Source organism: Lynx canadensis, chromosome B3 (assembly GCF_007474595.2).
Source record: "Lynx canadensis isolate LIC74 chromosome B3, mLynCan4.pri.v2, whole genome shotgun sequence".
Taxonomy (NCBI): domain Eukaryota; kingdom Metazoa; phylum Chordata; class Mammalia; order Carnivora; family Felidae; genus Lynx; species Lynx canadensis.
This window is the reverse complement of record NC_044308.2, coordinates 84787654-84803936: the sequence shown is the minus strand read 5'-3', so window position 1 is coordinate 84803936 and position 16283 is coordinate 84787654. Positions and strand designations below refer to the sequence as shown.

The window sequence follows — 16283 nt, the reverse complement described above, 5'->3', positions numbered from 1 at the left end:
TATGCTTTATTAATAAACTGTGAAAATGATTATTCTCCTGCTCTTTTGTAAAGGAACTTCAGAACTGCTCGCAAATATTTGGTAAGATTGATTTAATACCCTTGATGCTTTCTGTTTACAGTTTAGAATACTATTGGAAATTGCCTACTAAATGACTAATGGTTGATAATTATATATGGATGCTAATTAGATTGCAATGAGTAGTACTTAGTAGTATAGAATTTCTTGTTCTGTAGTTTTTAGAAATAGAAAATGAACCATGAATACCGACAAGAAGATGGTAAAGAGTTGGATTGGAGTATAAAACTTCATTAAAACTTCAATTAAGCACTTTCTTCCATCAACTCATGTTAAATCTCTATGAAAATAAGTCACACCTAGAGACAATTATGAGTATAGTGCAAAAAGATCATTTTAATCATTAAGAACTTGCCCATGACTCATATTTATCATTATCATTTTCAGGGCTCCATATACAATTTCTAAAGTCTAAAATTAATAGTATCTTAGATTGCAAACACAAGAACAGAACAAAGTACATCATTTTTTGTTAAAAAGCTTTTTTTATTTTTTAAAGAAAATTATGTCAGGATATTTTTACTTCACTATATTAAGCATGATAATTATGTGGTACTTAAAATCTTTTTCCTGTGATGCAAAAATTCTCAATAAGATACTAGCAAATCGAATTCAACAGCATATAAAAAGAATTATTCACCATGATCAAGTGGGATTCATTCCTGGGATGCAGGGCTGGATCAACATTCGCAAATCAATCAATGTGATACATCACATTAATAAAAGAAAAGATAAGACCCATATGATCCTGTCAATCGATGCAGAAAAAGCCTTTGACAAAATCCAGCACCCTTTCTTAATAAAAACCCTTGAGAAAGTTGGGATAGAAGGAACATACTTAAACATCATAAAAGCCATTTATGAAAAGCCCACAGCTAACATCATCCTCAATGGGGAAAAACTGAGAGCTTTTTCCCTGAGATCAGGAACACAGCACGGATGCCCACTCTCACCGCTGTTGTTTAACATAGTGTTGGAAGTTCTAGCATCAGCAATCAGACAACAAAAGGAAATCAAAGGCATCAAAATTGGCAAAGATGAAGTCAAGCTTTCGCTTTTTGCAGATGACATGATATTATACATGGAAAATCCGATAGACTCCACCAAAAGTCTGCTAGAACTGATACATGAATTCAGCAAAGTTGCAGGATACAAAATCAATGTACAGAAATCAGTTGCATTGTTATACACTAACAATGAAGCAACAGAAAGACAAATAAAGAAACTGATCCCATTCACAATTGCACCAAGAAGCATAAAATACCTAGGAATAAATCTAACCAAAGATGTAACAGATCTGTATGCTGAAAACTATAGAAAGCTTATGAAGGTAATTGAAGAAGATATAAAGAAATGGAAAGACATTCCCTGCTCATGGATTGGAAGAATAAATATTGTCAAAATGTCAATACTACCCAAAGCTATCTACACATTCAATGCAATCCCAATCAAAATTGCACCAGCATTCTTCTCGAAACTAGAACAAGCAATTCTAAAATTCATATGGAAACACACAAGGCCCCGAATAGCCAAAGTAATTTTGAAGAAAAAGACCAAAGCAGGAGGCATCACAATCCCAGACTTTAGCCTCTACCACAAAGCTGTAATCATCAAGACAGCATGGTATTGGCACAAAAACAGACACATAGACCAATGGAATAGAATAGAAACCACAGAACTAGACCCACAAACGTATGGCCAACTCATCTTTGACAAAGCAGGAAAGAACACCCAATGGAAAAAAGACAGTCTCTTTAACAAATGGTGCTGGGAGAACTGGACAGCAACATACAGAAGGTTGAAACTAGACCACTTTCTCTCACCATTCACAAAAATAAACTCAAAATGGATAAAGGACCTGAATGTGAGACAGGAAACCATCAAAACCCTAGAGGAGAAAGCAGGAAAAGACCTCTCTGACCTCAGCCGTAGCAATCTCTTACTCGACACATCCCCAAAGGCAAGGGAATTAAAAGCAAAAATGAATTACTGGGACCTTATGAAGATAAAAAGCTTCTGTGCAGCAAAGTAAACAACCAACAAAACTAAAAAGCAACCAACGGAATGGGAAAAGATATTTGCAAGTGACATATCAGACAAAGGGCTAGTATCCAAAATCTATAAAGAGCTCACCAAACTCCACACCCGAAAAACAAATAACCCAGTGAAGAAATGGGCAGAAAACATGAATAGACACTTCTCTAAAGAAGACATCCAGATGGCCAACAGGCACATGAAAAGATGCTCAACATTGCTCCTTATCAGGGAAATACAAATCAAAACCACACTCAGATATCACCTCACGCCAGTCAGAGTGGCCAAAATGAACAAATCAGGAGACTATAGATGCTGGAGAGGATGTGGAGAAACGGGAACCCTCTTGCACTGTTGGTGGGAATGCAAATTGGTGCAGCCGCTCTGGAAAGCAGTGTGGAGGTTCCTCAGAAAATTAAAAATAGACCTACCCTATGACCCAGCAATAGCACTGCTAGGAATTTACCCAAGGGATACAGGAGTACTGAGGCATAGGGGCACATGTACCCCAATGTTTATAGCAGCACTCTCAACAATAGCCAAATTGTGGAAAGAGCCTAAATGTCCATCAACTGATGAATGGATAAAGAAATTGTGGTTTATATACACAATGGAGTGCTACATGGCAATGAGAAAGAACGAAATATGGCCCTTTGTAGCAACGTGGATGGAACTGGAGAGTGTGATGCTAAGTGAAATAAGCCATACCATATGAAAGACAGATACCATATGGTTTCACTCTTATGTGGATCCTGAGAAACTTAACAGGAACCCATGGGGGAGGGGAAGGAAAAAAAAAAAGAAAGAGGTTAGAGTGGGAGAGAGCCAAAGCATAAGAGACTCTTAAAAGCTGAGAACAGGGGCGCCTGGGTGGCGCAGTCGGTTAAGCGTCCGACTTCAGCCAGGTCACGATCTCGCAGTCCGTGAGTTCGAGCCCCGCGTCGGGCTCTGGGCTGATGGCTCAGAGCCTGGAGACTGTTTCCGGTTCTGTGTCTCCCTCTCTCTCTGCCCCTCCCCCATTCATGCTCTGTCTCTCTCTGTCCAAAAATAAATAAACGTTGAAAAGCTGAGAACAAACTGAGGGCTGATGGGGGGTGGGAGGGAGGGGAGGGTGAGTGTTGGGTATTGAGGAAGGCACCTTTTGGGATGAGCACTGGGTGTTGTATGGAAACCAATTTGACAATAAATTTCATATATTGAACAAAAAATAAAATAAATAAAATAAAATAAAATAAAATAATCTTTTTCCTGTGACCTTTGTTGAAATGTCAAATAAGTAAGATTTCTTATTTTCTTCAAAATAGTCATGAGGGTTTGTCCTTAATTACTTAAGAAGTTTCTGAAACATGTTTAACAATTTATTATCATAAAAAAATTAATTTTGGAGAGGATTATATCATTTAAGAATTGTTAAATGGTTGAGTTCTAATTAAAATTATATTATTAAATGGTAAAATTTGTAAGTGCTGGATTTATTAGAGAATTTTGAGGGATTAAACATTGAACGCTAATAGTTTGTTTCATCCACACCTGCAGAAAGTTTTTGTTGTTGTTGTGATAAAAAATATAATCTATCATTGTCACCTTTAAAAATTTTTTTTATTTAATATTTTTAGGGTTTGGAAATTTCTTTTTCACCAAAGTATAATTCACATACAGTGTCACATTAGTTTTAGGTGTACAGTATAATGATTCAACAGTTCTGTACATTACTCAGTGCTCATTATTATTATTGATAAGTGTACTCTTAATCTCTTTTATCTATTTCACCTATCCTTCCACCCTTCTCCCCTCTGGCAACCACCAGGTTTCTTTCTCTGTATTTAAGAATCTGATTTTGGGGCGCCTGGGTGGCGCAGTCGGTTAAGCGTCCGACTTCAGCCAGGTCACGATCTCGCGGTCCGTGAGTTCGAGCCCCGCGTCGGGCTCTGGGCTGATGGCTCAGAGCCTGGAGCCTGCTTCCGATTCTGTGTCTCCCTCTCTCTCTGCCCCTCCCCCGTTCATGCTCTGTCTCTCTCTGTCCCAAAAAAAATAAATAAACGTTGAAAAAAAAAAAAAAAAGAATCTGATTTTGTCTTTGTCCATTTTTTCTTTGTTAGTTTGTTCTTTTTCTTATGTTCCACACATGAATGAAATCATTTGGTATTTGTCTTTTTTTGACTGATGTTTCACTTAGCATTATACCTTTTGGTCCATCCAAATTGTCACTGATGATAAGATCTCATTTGTTTTTATGGATGAGTAATGTTCTAATGTATATATATTACCACATCTTCTTTATCCATTCATCTGTGGATGGATACTTGGATTGCTTCTGTATCTTGGCTGTTATAAATAATGCTGCAGTAAACACAGAGGTGCATATATCATTCCAAATTAGTGTTTTGTTTTCTTTGAGTAAATACCCAGTAGTGGAATTACTGGGCCATATGATAATTCTGTTTTCCTTACTGTTTTCCACAGTGACTGCACCAGTTTGCATTTCCACCAACAGTGCACAAGTGTTCTTGTTTCTCTACATCCTTGCTGATACTTATTATTTCATGGCAGTTCTTTTGTTTTGTTTTTGATTCTAGCCATTCAGACTGGTGTAAAGTGGTATCTCATTATGGTTTTGATTTGTTGTTCCCTGATGATGTTGAGCATCTTTTCATGTGTCTGTTGGCCATCTGTGTGTCTTCTTTGGAAAAATATCATTCAGGTCCTCTGCCCATTTTTAATCATGTTATTATTTTGGTGTTAAGTTGGACAAGTTCTCTATATATTTAAGATAGTGTATTAAGTCCTTATCAGATATGTTATTTGCAGATGTCTTCTCTAATTCAGTAGGCTGCCTTGTCCTTTTGTTGATGATTTTCTTCACTATGCAAATGCTTTTTATTTTGTTGTAGTCCCAGTAGTTTACTTTTGCTTTTGTTTTCCTTGTCTGAGAAGGCATAGCTGCAAAAATGTTTCTGTGGCTGATGTCAAATTATTGCCGATGTTTTCTTCTAGGAGTTTTATGGTTTCATGTCTCACATTTAGATGTTTCATCCATTTTGAGGTTTTTTTTGTGTGTGTATGGTGTAGGAAAGTGGTCCAGTTTCATTCTTAAGCATGTCCAGTGCAGCATTCTTTTGCATGCTGTCCAGTTTTCCCAGTACTATTTGTTGAAGGGACTGTCTTCTCCCCCCGTGTATATTTCTCCCTCCTTTGTCTGAGATTAATTGACCATATAAGCACTGGCTTATTTCTAGGCTCTCTGTACTCTTCCATTAATCTATGTGTCTGTTTTTGTACTAGTACCATACTGTTTTGATTACTAATGTTTTGTAGTGTATCTTGAAATCTGGGATTATGATACCTCCAGCTTTGTTCTTTCTCAAGATTGCTTTGGCTCTTTGGGGTCTTTCATGGTTCCATACAAATTTTAGGATTATCCTAGTTTTGTAAAAATTGCTGTTGGTATTTTGATAAGGGTTTTATTGAATTCATAGATTGGTTTAGGCAGTGTGGACATTTTAAAACGTTGGCTTTTAACGTGGATGGAACTGGAGAGTGTAATGCTAAGTGAAATAAGCCATACAGAGAAAGACAGATACCATATGGTTTCACTCTTATGTGGATCCTGAGAAACTTAACAGGAACCCATGGGGGAGGGGAAGGAAAAAAAAAAAAAAGAGGTTAGAGTGGGAGAGAGCCAAAGCATAAGAGACTATTAAAAACTGAGAACAAACTGAGGGTTGATGGGGGGTGGGAGGGAGGGGAGGGTGGGTGATGGGTATTGAGGAGGGCACCTTTTGGGATGAGCACTGGGTGTTGTATGGAAACCAATTTGTCAATAAATTTCATATATATAAAAAAAAATAAATAAAACGTTGGCTTTTCCATTCCATGAGCAAGGAATATCTTTCCATTTGTGTCATCTTCGGTTTCCTTCATCAGTGTTTTATAGTTTTAGAGGAGTGCAGTTTATTCCTAGGCATTTTATTCTTTTTGGAGCAATTGTAAATGGGATTGTTTTCTCAATTTCTCTTTCTCCCTCTTTTTTATTAGTGTCAAGAAATACAACATATTTCTATATATTGACTTTGTACCTTACAACTTTACTGAATTTATTTGTCAGTTCTCATAGTTTTTTGGTGGAGTCTTTAGAGTTTTCTATTGTATAATGTCATTTGCACATAGTGACAGGTTTACTTCTTCCTTACAAATTTGGATGGCTTTTCTTTCTTTCTCTTTTCTGATTGCTGTGGTTAGTACTCCTAGTACTATGTTGAATAGAAGTAGTGAGAGTGGACATCTTTGTCTTGTTCCTGATCTTGGAGGAAAAGCTCTGAGTTTCTTACCATTAAATATTAAGTTAGCTGTGGGTTTTTCATCCGTAGTCTTTATTATGTTGAGGTATGTTCCCCCTAAACCTACTTTTTTGAGAGATTTTACCATGAGTGGTAAAATCTTTTTTCTGCATCTCTTGAGATGATCATATGGTTTTTATTGTTTTTCTTGTTAATGTGATTATCATGTTGATTAATTTTTGAACATTGAAACACCCTTTGCATCCCAGGAATAAATCCCACCTGATCATGGTGAATGATTTTTTTTAATGCATTGTTGGATTCAGTTTGCTAATATTTTGTTGCAGATTTTGCATCTGTGCTCATCAGATACTGGCCTGTAGTGTTTTTGCTTTTTGTTTTTTGGGTTTTTGTTTTTTTTTTTGTAGTGTCTTTATCTGGTTTTTGTATCAGGATAATGCTAGTCTTCTAGAATGAATTTGGAAGTGTTTCTTCCTCTTCTCTTTTTTAGAGTAGTTTAAGAAGAATAGATCTTAACTCCTCTTTATATATTTGACAGAATTCACCTGTGAAGCTATCTGGTTCTGGACTTTTGTTTGTTGGGAGTTTTGTGATTACTGATTCAGTTTCGTTGCTAGTAACTTACCTGCTCAAAGCTTCTATTTCTTTCTGAATCTGTTTTGGAAGGTTCTGTGTTTCTGGAAATTTATCCAGTTCTTTCTAGGTTGTCCAATTTGTGGGCATATAATTTTTCATAATACTCTCTTATAATCAGTCTTTTGAATATCTGTGGTGTTGGTTGTTCTTTCTCCTCTTTCATTTCTGATCGTATTTATTTGGGTTCTTTTTTTTTTTTAGAGTCTGGCTAAAGGTTTATCAATTTTGTTGATCTTTTCAAAGAACCAGCTCCTGGTTTTATTCATCTGTTCTATTGTTTTTAGTTTCTATTTCATTTATTTCTGCTCTAATCTTTATTATTTCTTCTACTGGCTTTGGGCTTTCTTGGTTCTTCTTTTTCTAGTTCCTTTAGGTGTAAGGTTAGGTTGCTTATTTGAGATTTTTGTTTTATAAGGTGGGCCTGTATTACTATAAATTTCTCTCTTAGAACAGCCTGTACTACATCTCAAAGATGTTGGACCCTTGTGTTTTTATTTTCATTTGGCTCCATGTATTTTGTATTTTCTCTTTGATTTCTTGGTTGAACCATTTAATGTTTAGTAGCATGTGTTTCGTCTCCATGTATTTTGTTTTTTCCACATCTTTTTCTTGTGATTGATTTCTAGTTTCATACTTTTGTGGTCAGATAAGATGCATGATAAGATTTAAATCGTTTTTTAATTTATTGAGTGTTGTTTTTGGTCTAATGTGATTTATTCTGGAGAATGTTCCATGTGCACTTGAAAAGAATATATATTTCACTGTTTCTGGAAGGAATGTCTGAATATATCTGTTAGGTCCATCTGGTCTAATGTGTCATTCAAAAGCTACTTTATGTCTGTTACAAGTTGCTTTATTGAGTACATATATATTTACAAATGTTACAACTCTTGTTGGAGTGTTCCCTTTATGATTATTTATTGTCCTTCTTTGTCTCTTCAGACAGTCTTTGTTTTAAAGTCTATTTTGTTTGATATAGGTGTTGCATCTCCAGCCTTCTTTTTGCTTCCATTTGCATGGTAAATGTTTTCTCATCCCTTCACTTTCAGTCTGCATGTGTCCTTTGGTCTGAAGTGAGTTTCTCTTAGGCAAGATATGAATGTTGCTTTTTTAATCCATTCAGTCATCCTTTGTCTTTTGATTGGAGCATTTAGTTCATTTATATTTAGACTATTTATTGATAGGTATGTACCTACTGCCATTTTGTTACTTGTTTTGCAGTTCTTTTTGTAGCTGTTCTCTGTTCCTTCTTCTCTTGCTCTCCCCTGTGGCTTGATGGCTATCTTTAGTATTAATGCTTTGATTTTTTTTTCTCTTTATTTTTTGTGTATCTATTACAGGTTTTGATTGTGGTTATCATTAGGTTCATGTGTAACATTTTATGCATATAGCAGTCTGTATTAAGTTGATGGTCACTTATGTTTGAATCTATTATTACTCCTCACCTCACATTTTATGGATATGATGTCATACTATATATCCTTTTATTTTGTGAATCCCTTGACTGATTTTTATAAAGATAATTGGCTTTACTACTTTCGTGTTTTAACTTTAATACTGGTTTTATAAGTGGTCAATCTACTTTTATTATATGTTTGTGATTACTTGTGAAATTTTTTTCCTTTCGTTATTTTCTTACAACTGTTTTGGCTTTTTCTTCCCACCCAAAGAATTCCCTTTAACATTTCTTGTAAGGCTGACTTAGTGGTGATGGTTTTGTGTGTCTGGGAAACTCTCTCTTTCCTTCTACTCTGAATGATGATCTTGCTGGGTAGAGTATTCTCAGTTTCAGGGTTTTTTCCTTTCAGTACTTTGAATATATCATTACATTCCCTTCTGGCCTACAAAGTTTCTGCTGAAAAATCATCTGACAGCCTTATGTGGTTTCCCTTGTGTATAACTTTTCTCTTGCTGCTTTTAAAATTCTCTCATTCTCACTACTTTTTGCCATTTTCATGATTATGTCTTGGTATGAACCTCTTTGGATTAATTTTGTTGGGGGTCTCTGTGCTTCCTGAATCTGGGTTTCTGTTACCCTGCCCAGATTAGGGAAGTGTTCATCTCTTATTTCCTTCTCTCTCCTCCTTCTGACATCTCTGTAATGTGAATGTTATTATGCTGGATGATGTTATAGATTTTCCTTAACCTATTCTCATTTTTTATTATTTTTTTCTGTTCACTATTCAGCTTGGTTGCTTTTCATTGCTCTTCCTTCCAGATCACTGATCCATTCTTCTGCCTCCTCTGATCTGCTGTTGATTCTCTCTAGTGTATTTTTTATCTCAGTTATAGAATTGGAGTTCTTCATCTCTGACTGGTTCTTTTTTATATTTTCTATCTCCTTCTTGAAGATCTCATTGAGATCCCCTACTGTTTTCTCAAATCCAGTATCTTTACGACTATTACTTTGAATTCTTTATCAGGCCTATTGTTATCTCTGTTTCATGCAGCTCTTTTGCTGTGGCTTTGTTTTGTTCTTTCATTTGGGACATAATTCCTCTGTCTCCTCATTTTGTCTGACTCTCTGTGTTTGTTTCTGTGTATTAGGAAAGTCAGCTACATCTCCTGATCTGCAAAGTAGTAGCCTTATGAAGAAGACATCCTTTGGTGCCCTCTAGCACAATGTTCTCCTGTTCATCAGAACCAGGCACTTCAGCAGTGTCTCCTATGTGAGCTGCATGCTCTGTACTGTTGTGGCTGAGCTGTGTTTACATTCAGTAGAGTCAACTACAGTGGCCCACTTTGCCTGTTGTGAGCATACTGGGCAGGAGTTTGGCCCCTGTGCTGTTAAGGGGCCTGTCTGGGGCCACCACAGGCTTGTAGTTGGGTGGTATCAGCAGTCAGACCAGATACCTGCCCTCAACCTAGGCACTATATGGCTCTCTCCCTGTTCTGCTCTTAGAGGCTTCCATTGATGAGTGGGGCCAACAAACCAGGTGCCTGCCTAGTCACATGAGTAGGGGTGCAGTCACACTGATCAGCAGGGCACTCCGTTTGCATTGCCAGTTGCAAGGTTCAGCTGCCAGGACTGTGGGCACACTGGTGTGTGTGGTTATCTTCTCCTGTCCCCAAGACACAAATCACTTTGGAGTGGTGCAGGTTTCTGCTAGGGTTATTTGCAGCAGGGTTTTTCAGAGCAGGAGCCACTTTGCAGGAATGTCTGTGGAGTAGGGCTGGTTGGATGGGGTGGGAACCATGGTGCTAACAAGATACACAGAGAACGTTCACTCTGCTTCCCACAAATATCTGGCTGTCTAGGGTGGAAGGGAGGCAGGCGAGGAATGGTCTGCCAGCCAGCACTTTTGTTTTTGGAAAATTCTTCCAAAGATCCCTGCCCCTCCAACACGTTTTGAGATTAGTAAATAGATTAAATCTACTTCTCATACTCCAGTTGATTTTTATTTTTAATGTTTATTTATTTATTTTTGAGAGAGAGAAAGAGAGCACACAAGCAGAGGAAGAGCAGAGACAGAGAGGGAGACACAGAATCTGAAGTGGGCTTCAGGCTCTGAGCTGTAAGCACCGAGCCAGTCGTGGGGCTCAAAACCATGGACCATGAAATCATGACCTGAACCGAAGTTGGACGCTTAACCGACTGAGCCACCCAAGTGCTCCTTCATTTATTTTAAGTTTTATATATTTTTGAGAGAGATTGGGAGAGAGAGCATAAGCAGGGGAGAGGCAGAGAGAGAAGGAAGAGAAAATCCCAACAAGTTCCATGTTGCCATCACAGAGCCTGATGCAGGGCTCAATCCCACAAACCATGAGATCATGACCTGAGCCAAAATCAAGAGTCAGACACTCAATCAACTGAGCCATTCAGGCGCCCTACCCCAGTTGCTTTTCAAACTGCTGCTTCTGTGCTGTATATCTCCTGGGTTATTTGTTATGCTGGCTCTTTAAGGGTGGGAACTCAGTTTTGTTTATTTTTTTTTGTTTGGTTTTTGTTTTTGTTTTTTTGAGACAGAGACAGACAGAGCACGAGCAGAGGAGGGGCAAAGAGAGAGGGAGACCCAGAATCAGAAGCAGTCTCCAGGCTCTGAGCTGTCAGTACAGAGCCCCGACTTGGGGCTCAAACCCACAAACCTCAAGATCATGACCTGAGCCAAAGTTGGACACTTAACCAACTGAACCACCCAGGCACCCCAGGAACTCAGTTTTAAAGTAGTCAGAGTTAAACCCTACTGATTGAAAAATCCTCAAAGTTAAGCCACTGGTTTTCAAAGCCAAAGTCTCATGGGCATCCCCATGCCTGGGGTGCCTGGGGTTGGGTCTGATCCTCTTGTTTCTTTATGTTTAGAGTGTCCCTCTCGTTTATGATTTTTCTCACAGGGACAGGGGAGGATTCTGGGAGGGAGAGTTCCCAACCACGCTTCTGCTCCTTCTACCGTTTTTGATGTGGTCTTCTCTGTACCATTAACTATGGAAGCTCTGTTCTGCCAGTCTTCAAGTTGTGAGTCATTTTCAGAGTTAGTTTCACTGATGTGGCTGTTACCTCAGTGTGTCTGTGGGATGAGGTGAGTTTAGGATACTTTGACTCCACTATCTTCTCAGAAGTCCTATCTTAACCATTTTTAAATGTACAATTCATTGGCATAAACATTTATAATGTGCAATCATCACAAGTATCTATTTCCAGAACATTTTCATTTAGTTCAAAATATTTTTAATTTTCTCTTGAGAATACTTTGACTTATGTGTTATTTAGAAGTTGCTTAATCTCCAAGTATTTGGGGGTTTTCCAGCTATCTTTTTGTTGTCGATTTCTAGTTTAATTCCATTGTGGTCTGAAAATAGACATTGTATGATTTCTATTCTTTTAAATTTATGAAGGTGTGTTTTATGGCCCAAATGTAGTCAATCTAGTGAATATTCCATGTGAATCTGGGAAGAATGTGTAATCTGCTGTTGTTGGATGAAGTAGTCTATAAATGTCAATTATATCCAGTTGATTGATAGAGCTGTTGAGTTCAACTATATCCTTACCAATTTTCTGCCTGCTGGATCTCTCCATTTCAGATAGATGGGTATTAAAGTCTCCAGCTATAATAGTGGATTCTTCTACTTGCAGTTCTATCAGTTTTTTGCCTAATATATTTTGACCCTCTGTTGTTAGACGCATACACATTAAGGATTGGGTATGTCTTCTTGGAGTACCAGCCCTCTTTATCATTAGGTGATGTCCCTCTTTATCCCTGATAACTTTACTTGCTCTGAAGTCTGCTCTGTCTGAAATTAATATAGGTACTCCCACTTTTCTTTCTATTGGTATTATCATGGTATATTTTTCCATTCCTTTACTTTTAATCTAGATGTCTTAGTATTTAAAATGAGTCTATTTTTTTGATCCACGTCTGACAGTGTCCGTCTTTTAATAGTAACTTAGACCATTGACATATAAAGTGATGATATAGTTAGACTAATATTTTCCACATTTGTTACTTTTTTTCTATTTGTTACCCTTGTTCTTTCTTTCTGTTTTGTATTCCACACATTTTCTGGCTTCTCTAGTTATAACTGAGCACTTTACTTAAAATGATTCCATTTTTCTCTCCTTTCTTAGCATATCAATTATACTTCTTTTCTTTTTTAACTTTTTTAGCCACAGCCTGGAGTTTATACTGTACATTTAGAGCTAATCCAAGTCCACTTTCAAATAATACCATACTGCTTCATGGATATACAAATACCTTATAATAACATCATATGTTAATTTTTCCCTTCTAACCCTGTATCATTGCTATCATTTATTTTACTTATAGATAAGCATATATATATATACATATATGTATATATACACACACACACAAGCATACATAATCAAATGCATTGTTCCTATTATTACTTTGAACAAAACTGTGATTCTATTAGATCAATTAAGAATAAGAAAATGAAAGTTTATTTTCTCTTCAGTTATTGATTACTTGGTGCTTTTTCTTTATATAGATCTGTGTTTCTAACCTGTATGATTTCCTTCTCTCTGAAGAACTTCTTTCACATTTCTGTAAGGTAGGTCTACCGGCAACAAATCCCTCAATTTTTGTTTGAGAAAGTCTTTATTCTCCTTTAGTTTTGAAGGATTATTTTACAGAGTACAGAATTCTAGGTGTCAGTAGTTTTGTCTCTCAGCACTTTAAATATCTCACTTCACTCTCTTTGCTAGTGTGGTTCAGGGAGAACTCAGATGTTTTATCTTTGCTCCTCTATAAATAAAATAGCTCTTTTCCTCTGTCTTAAGATTTTTTTCTTTATCTGTAATTTTCTGAAGTTTGATGATATGCCTAAATGTAGTTTTGGGGGCATTTATCCTGCTTAGTGTTCTCTGAGCTTCTTGGATCTGTGATTTGATATCTGACATTAATTTGGGGCAGTTCTCAGTTTTGCTTTCAAATAATGCTTTTGTTCCTTTCTTTCTTCTTCTTCTCTTATGTGTGTTACAGTGTTCGTGGTCCCACAGTTCTTGGATATTTTGTTTGGGTTTTTTTTTTTCCAGTCTTTTTTCTCATTGGATTTCAGGTTTAGAAGTTTCTACTGTTATCAGACTGAGGTTCTTTCCTTAGCCATGTCTAGTTTACTAATGAGATCATCAGAGGCATTCTTCATGTCAGTTAGATTGTTTGTTTTTGTTTTTTATCTCTAGCATTTCTTTTAATTCTCCCTGAAAATTTCTATCTCTCTGCTTATGTTATCTATCTGTTCTCACATGTTGTCTGCTTTTTCCATTAGAACCCTTAGCATGTTAATCATAGTTGTAATTTTATCATCCCTATCTAACTCTGGTTTTGATGTATCTTCAGCCTCTTAGGCCTGTCCGTACTGAGTCTCCAGGAATTTGCAATTACAATTTACATTTTCCTACCTTGCCACAAGTTTCAGACAGAGGTGTCTGCTCTGTTGTCATTCTCCATATTTGCCTGCCTGTCCAATTTTGGGGGCAGTGATTTGCTCTGTGACCTTACTTCTCTAATCTAAGAAGTGTATTTGATTTTCCAGTTTGTTCAGCTTTTTACTTGTTAGGATAAAGTGGCAACTTCTAAGCTTCTTATGTACCATACTATAAACTGGAAATCCCAGATTTTTTTTTTCTCAAACACAAACTCTACCCATTAACAGTAACTCTCCATTCTCCCCTCCTCCCAGCCCTTGGTAAACACTAAGTGAATTTGCCAATTCTAAGTACCTCATGTAAGTGGCATCATACAGTATTTGTCTTTTTGTGTCTGTCTTATTTCACTTAGTATAATGTGTTCAAGGTTCATCCATGTTGTATCAGGTGTCAAAATTTCATTTCTTTCTGTGGTTGAATAATATCCCATTATATGTATATAGCACATTTTGTGTATTCACCTGATAGATGCACTGGGTTGTTTCTACTTTTTGGCTATTGTAAATAATGCTGCACTGAGCACTGTCATGTAAGTATTTGTTCGAATCCCTGTTTTCAATTTTTTAAATTTTTTTAATGTTTATTTTTTAAAAAGAGAGAGTACAAATGGGGGAGGGGACAGAGGATCCGAAAATGGGCTCTGTGCTCACAGCAGAGAGCCTAATGTGGGGTCCGAACTCAGGAACTGTGAGATCGTGACCAGAGCTAAAGTCAAATGCTTAACTGACTAGGCACCCCCCAGTTTTCAATTCTTCTAGATATATCCCTATGAGTGAAATTTCTAAGTGATAGGGAAATTGTATGTTTGGTTTTCTGAGGAACTAGAACTATTTTCCACATTAATTGTGCCATTTTACATCCCCACCAGCAATGCACAAGAGTTCCAATTTTTGCACATCCTGCCAACACTTGTTATTTTCCATTAAAAACAAATGTAGATATCCTAATAGATAGGTGCATAGTGGTATTTCATTGTGGTTTTGAATTGCATTTCCCTAGTGACTAGTGATGTGCTTTTCATTGTTTTGGCATTTGTATATCTTCTTTGGAGAAATGTCTATTCAGTCTTTAACTCATTTTTTAATTAGGTTCACATTTTTGTTGAATTATAGAAATTCTTTATATATCCTAGATGTTAATCCTTTATCTGTTATATGACTTGCAAATATTTTCTCCCATTTTGTGGCTTGTCTTCTCTCTCTTGATAGTGTCCTTTGATGTACAAAAATTGTAATTTTGATGGAGTCCAATTTATCACGTTTTTGTTTTGTTGCCTCTGCTTTTTTTTTTTTTTTAATTTTTTTTTTCAACTTTTATTTATTTTTGGGACAGAGAGAGACAGAGCATGAACGGGGGAGGGGCAGAGAGAGAGGGAGACACAGAATCGGAAACAGGCTCCAGGCTCTGAGCCATCAGCCCAGAGCCCGACGCGGGGCTCGAACTCACGGACCGCGAGATCGTGACCTGGCTGAAGTCGGACGCTTAACTGACTGCGCCCCCAGGCGCCCCTTGTTGCCTGCTTTTGGTGTCAGTTCAATAAATCATTGCCAAATCTAATGTCATGAAGATTTTCCCATATGTTTTCCTCTAAGATTTTTATCATTTTAGCTTTTACATTTTAATTTTTGAATCCATTTTTGGTTAATTTTTATATATAGTGGAGATCAGGCTTCAACTTCATTCTTTTTCATATGACTCCCTAGTTTTCCAACCACTGTTTGTTGAAAAGATTGCACTTTCTCTCATTGAATGATCTCGGCATTCAGTCAAAAATCAGTTGACTTTATATGCAAGGGTTTATTTCTGGATTCCGTATGCATTTCTTTGGTCTAAATGTGTGGGGGGGTCTTTTGCTTTAATTAAATGCTTTAATTACTGTAGCTTTGTAGTAAGTTTTTCAATCAAGTAATAAGAGTCCTACAACTTTGTTCTTTTTTTTTTCCCCAATATTGTCCTTACTATTCAAGGTCTTTTGAGATTTCAGATGAGTTTTAGGATAGGTTTTTCTATTTCTACAAAGAACTTAGTTGGGATTTTGATAGAGATTGCATTGAATTTTTGGACCACTTTGTGTAATACTGTCATCTTTGTGTGTCTGTGCGCGTGTAATACTGTCATCTTAACAGTACTAAGTTTTCTATTCAATGAACATGGGATGTCTTTCCATTTATTCCTGTAGTCTTTAAAGTCAGCACTGTTTTGTAGTTTTTGGTATACAAGTCTTTTTCCTCCTCGGTTAAATTTTTCTATAAGTGTTTTATTCTTTTTGATGCAGTCATAAATGGAATTGTTTTGTAACCTTTAATTGTTCATTGTTAGTATATAGAAATGCAACTAATTTTCATGTGTTG

The 16283-nt window shown here is 36.8% G+C and overlaps 1 protein-coding gene across 7 annotated transcripts in view; it reads left to right on the top strand.

Annotated features, from left to right (window-relative positions):
• RALGAPA1 (Ral GTPase activating protein catalytic subunit alpha 1) overlaps positions 1-16283 on the top strand; it is a 274567-nt gene that overhangs the window by 215355 nt on the left and 42929 nt on the right. The window lies entirely within an intron of this gene.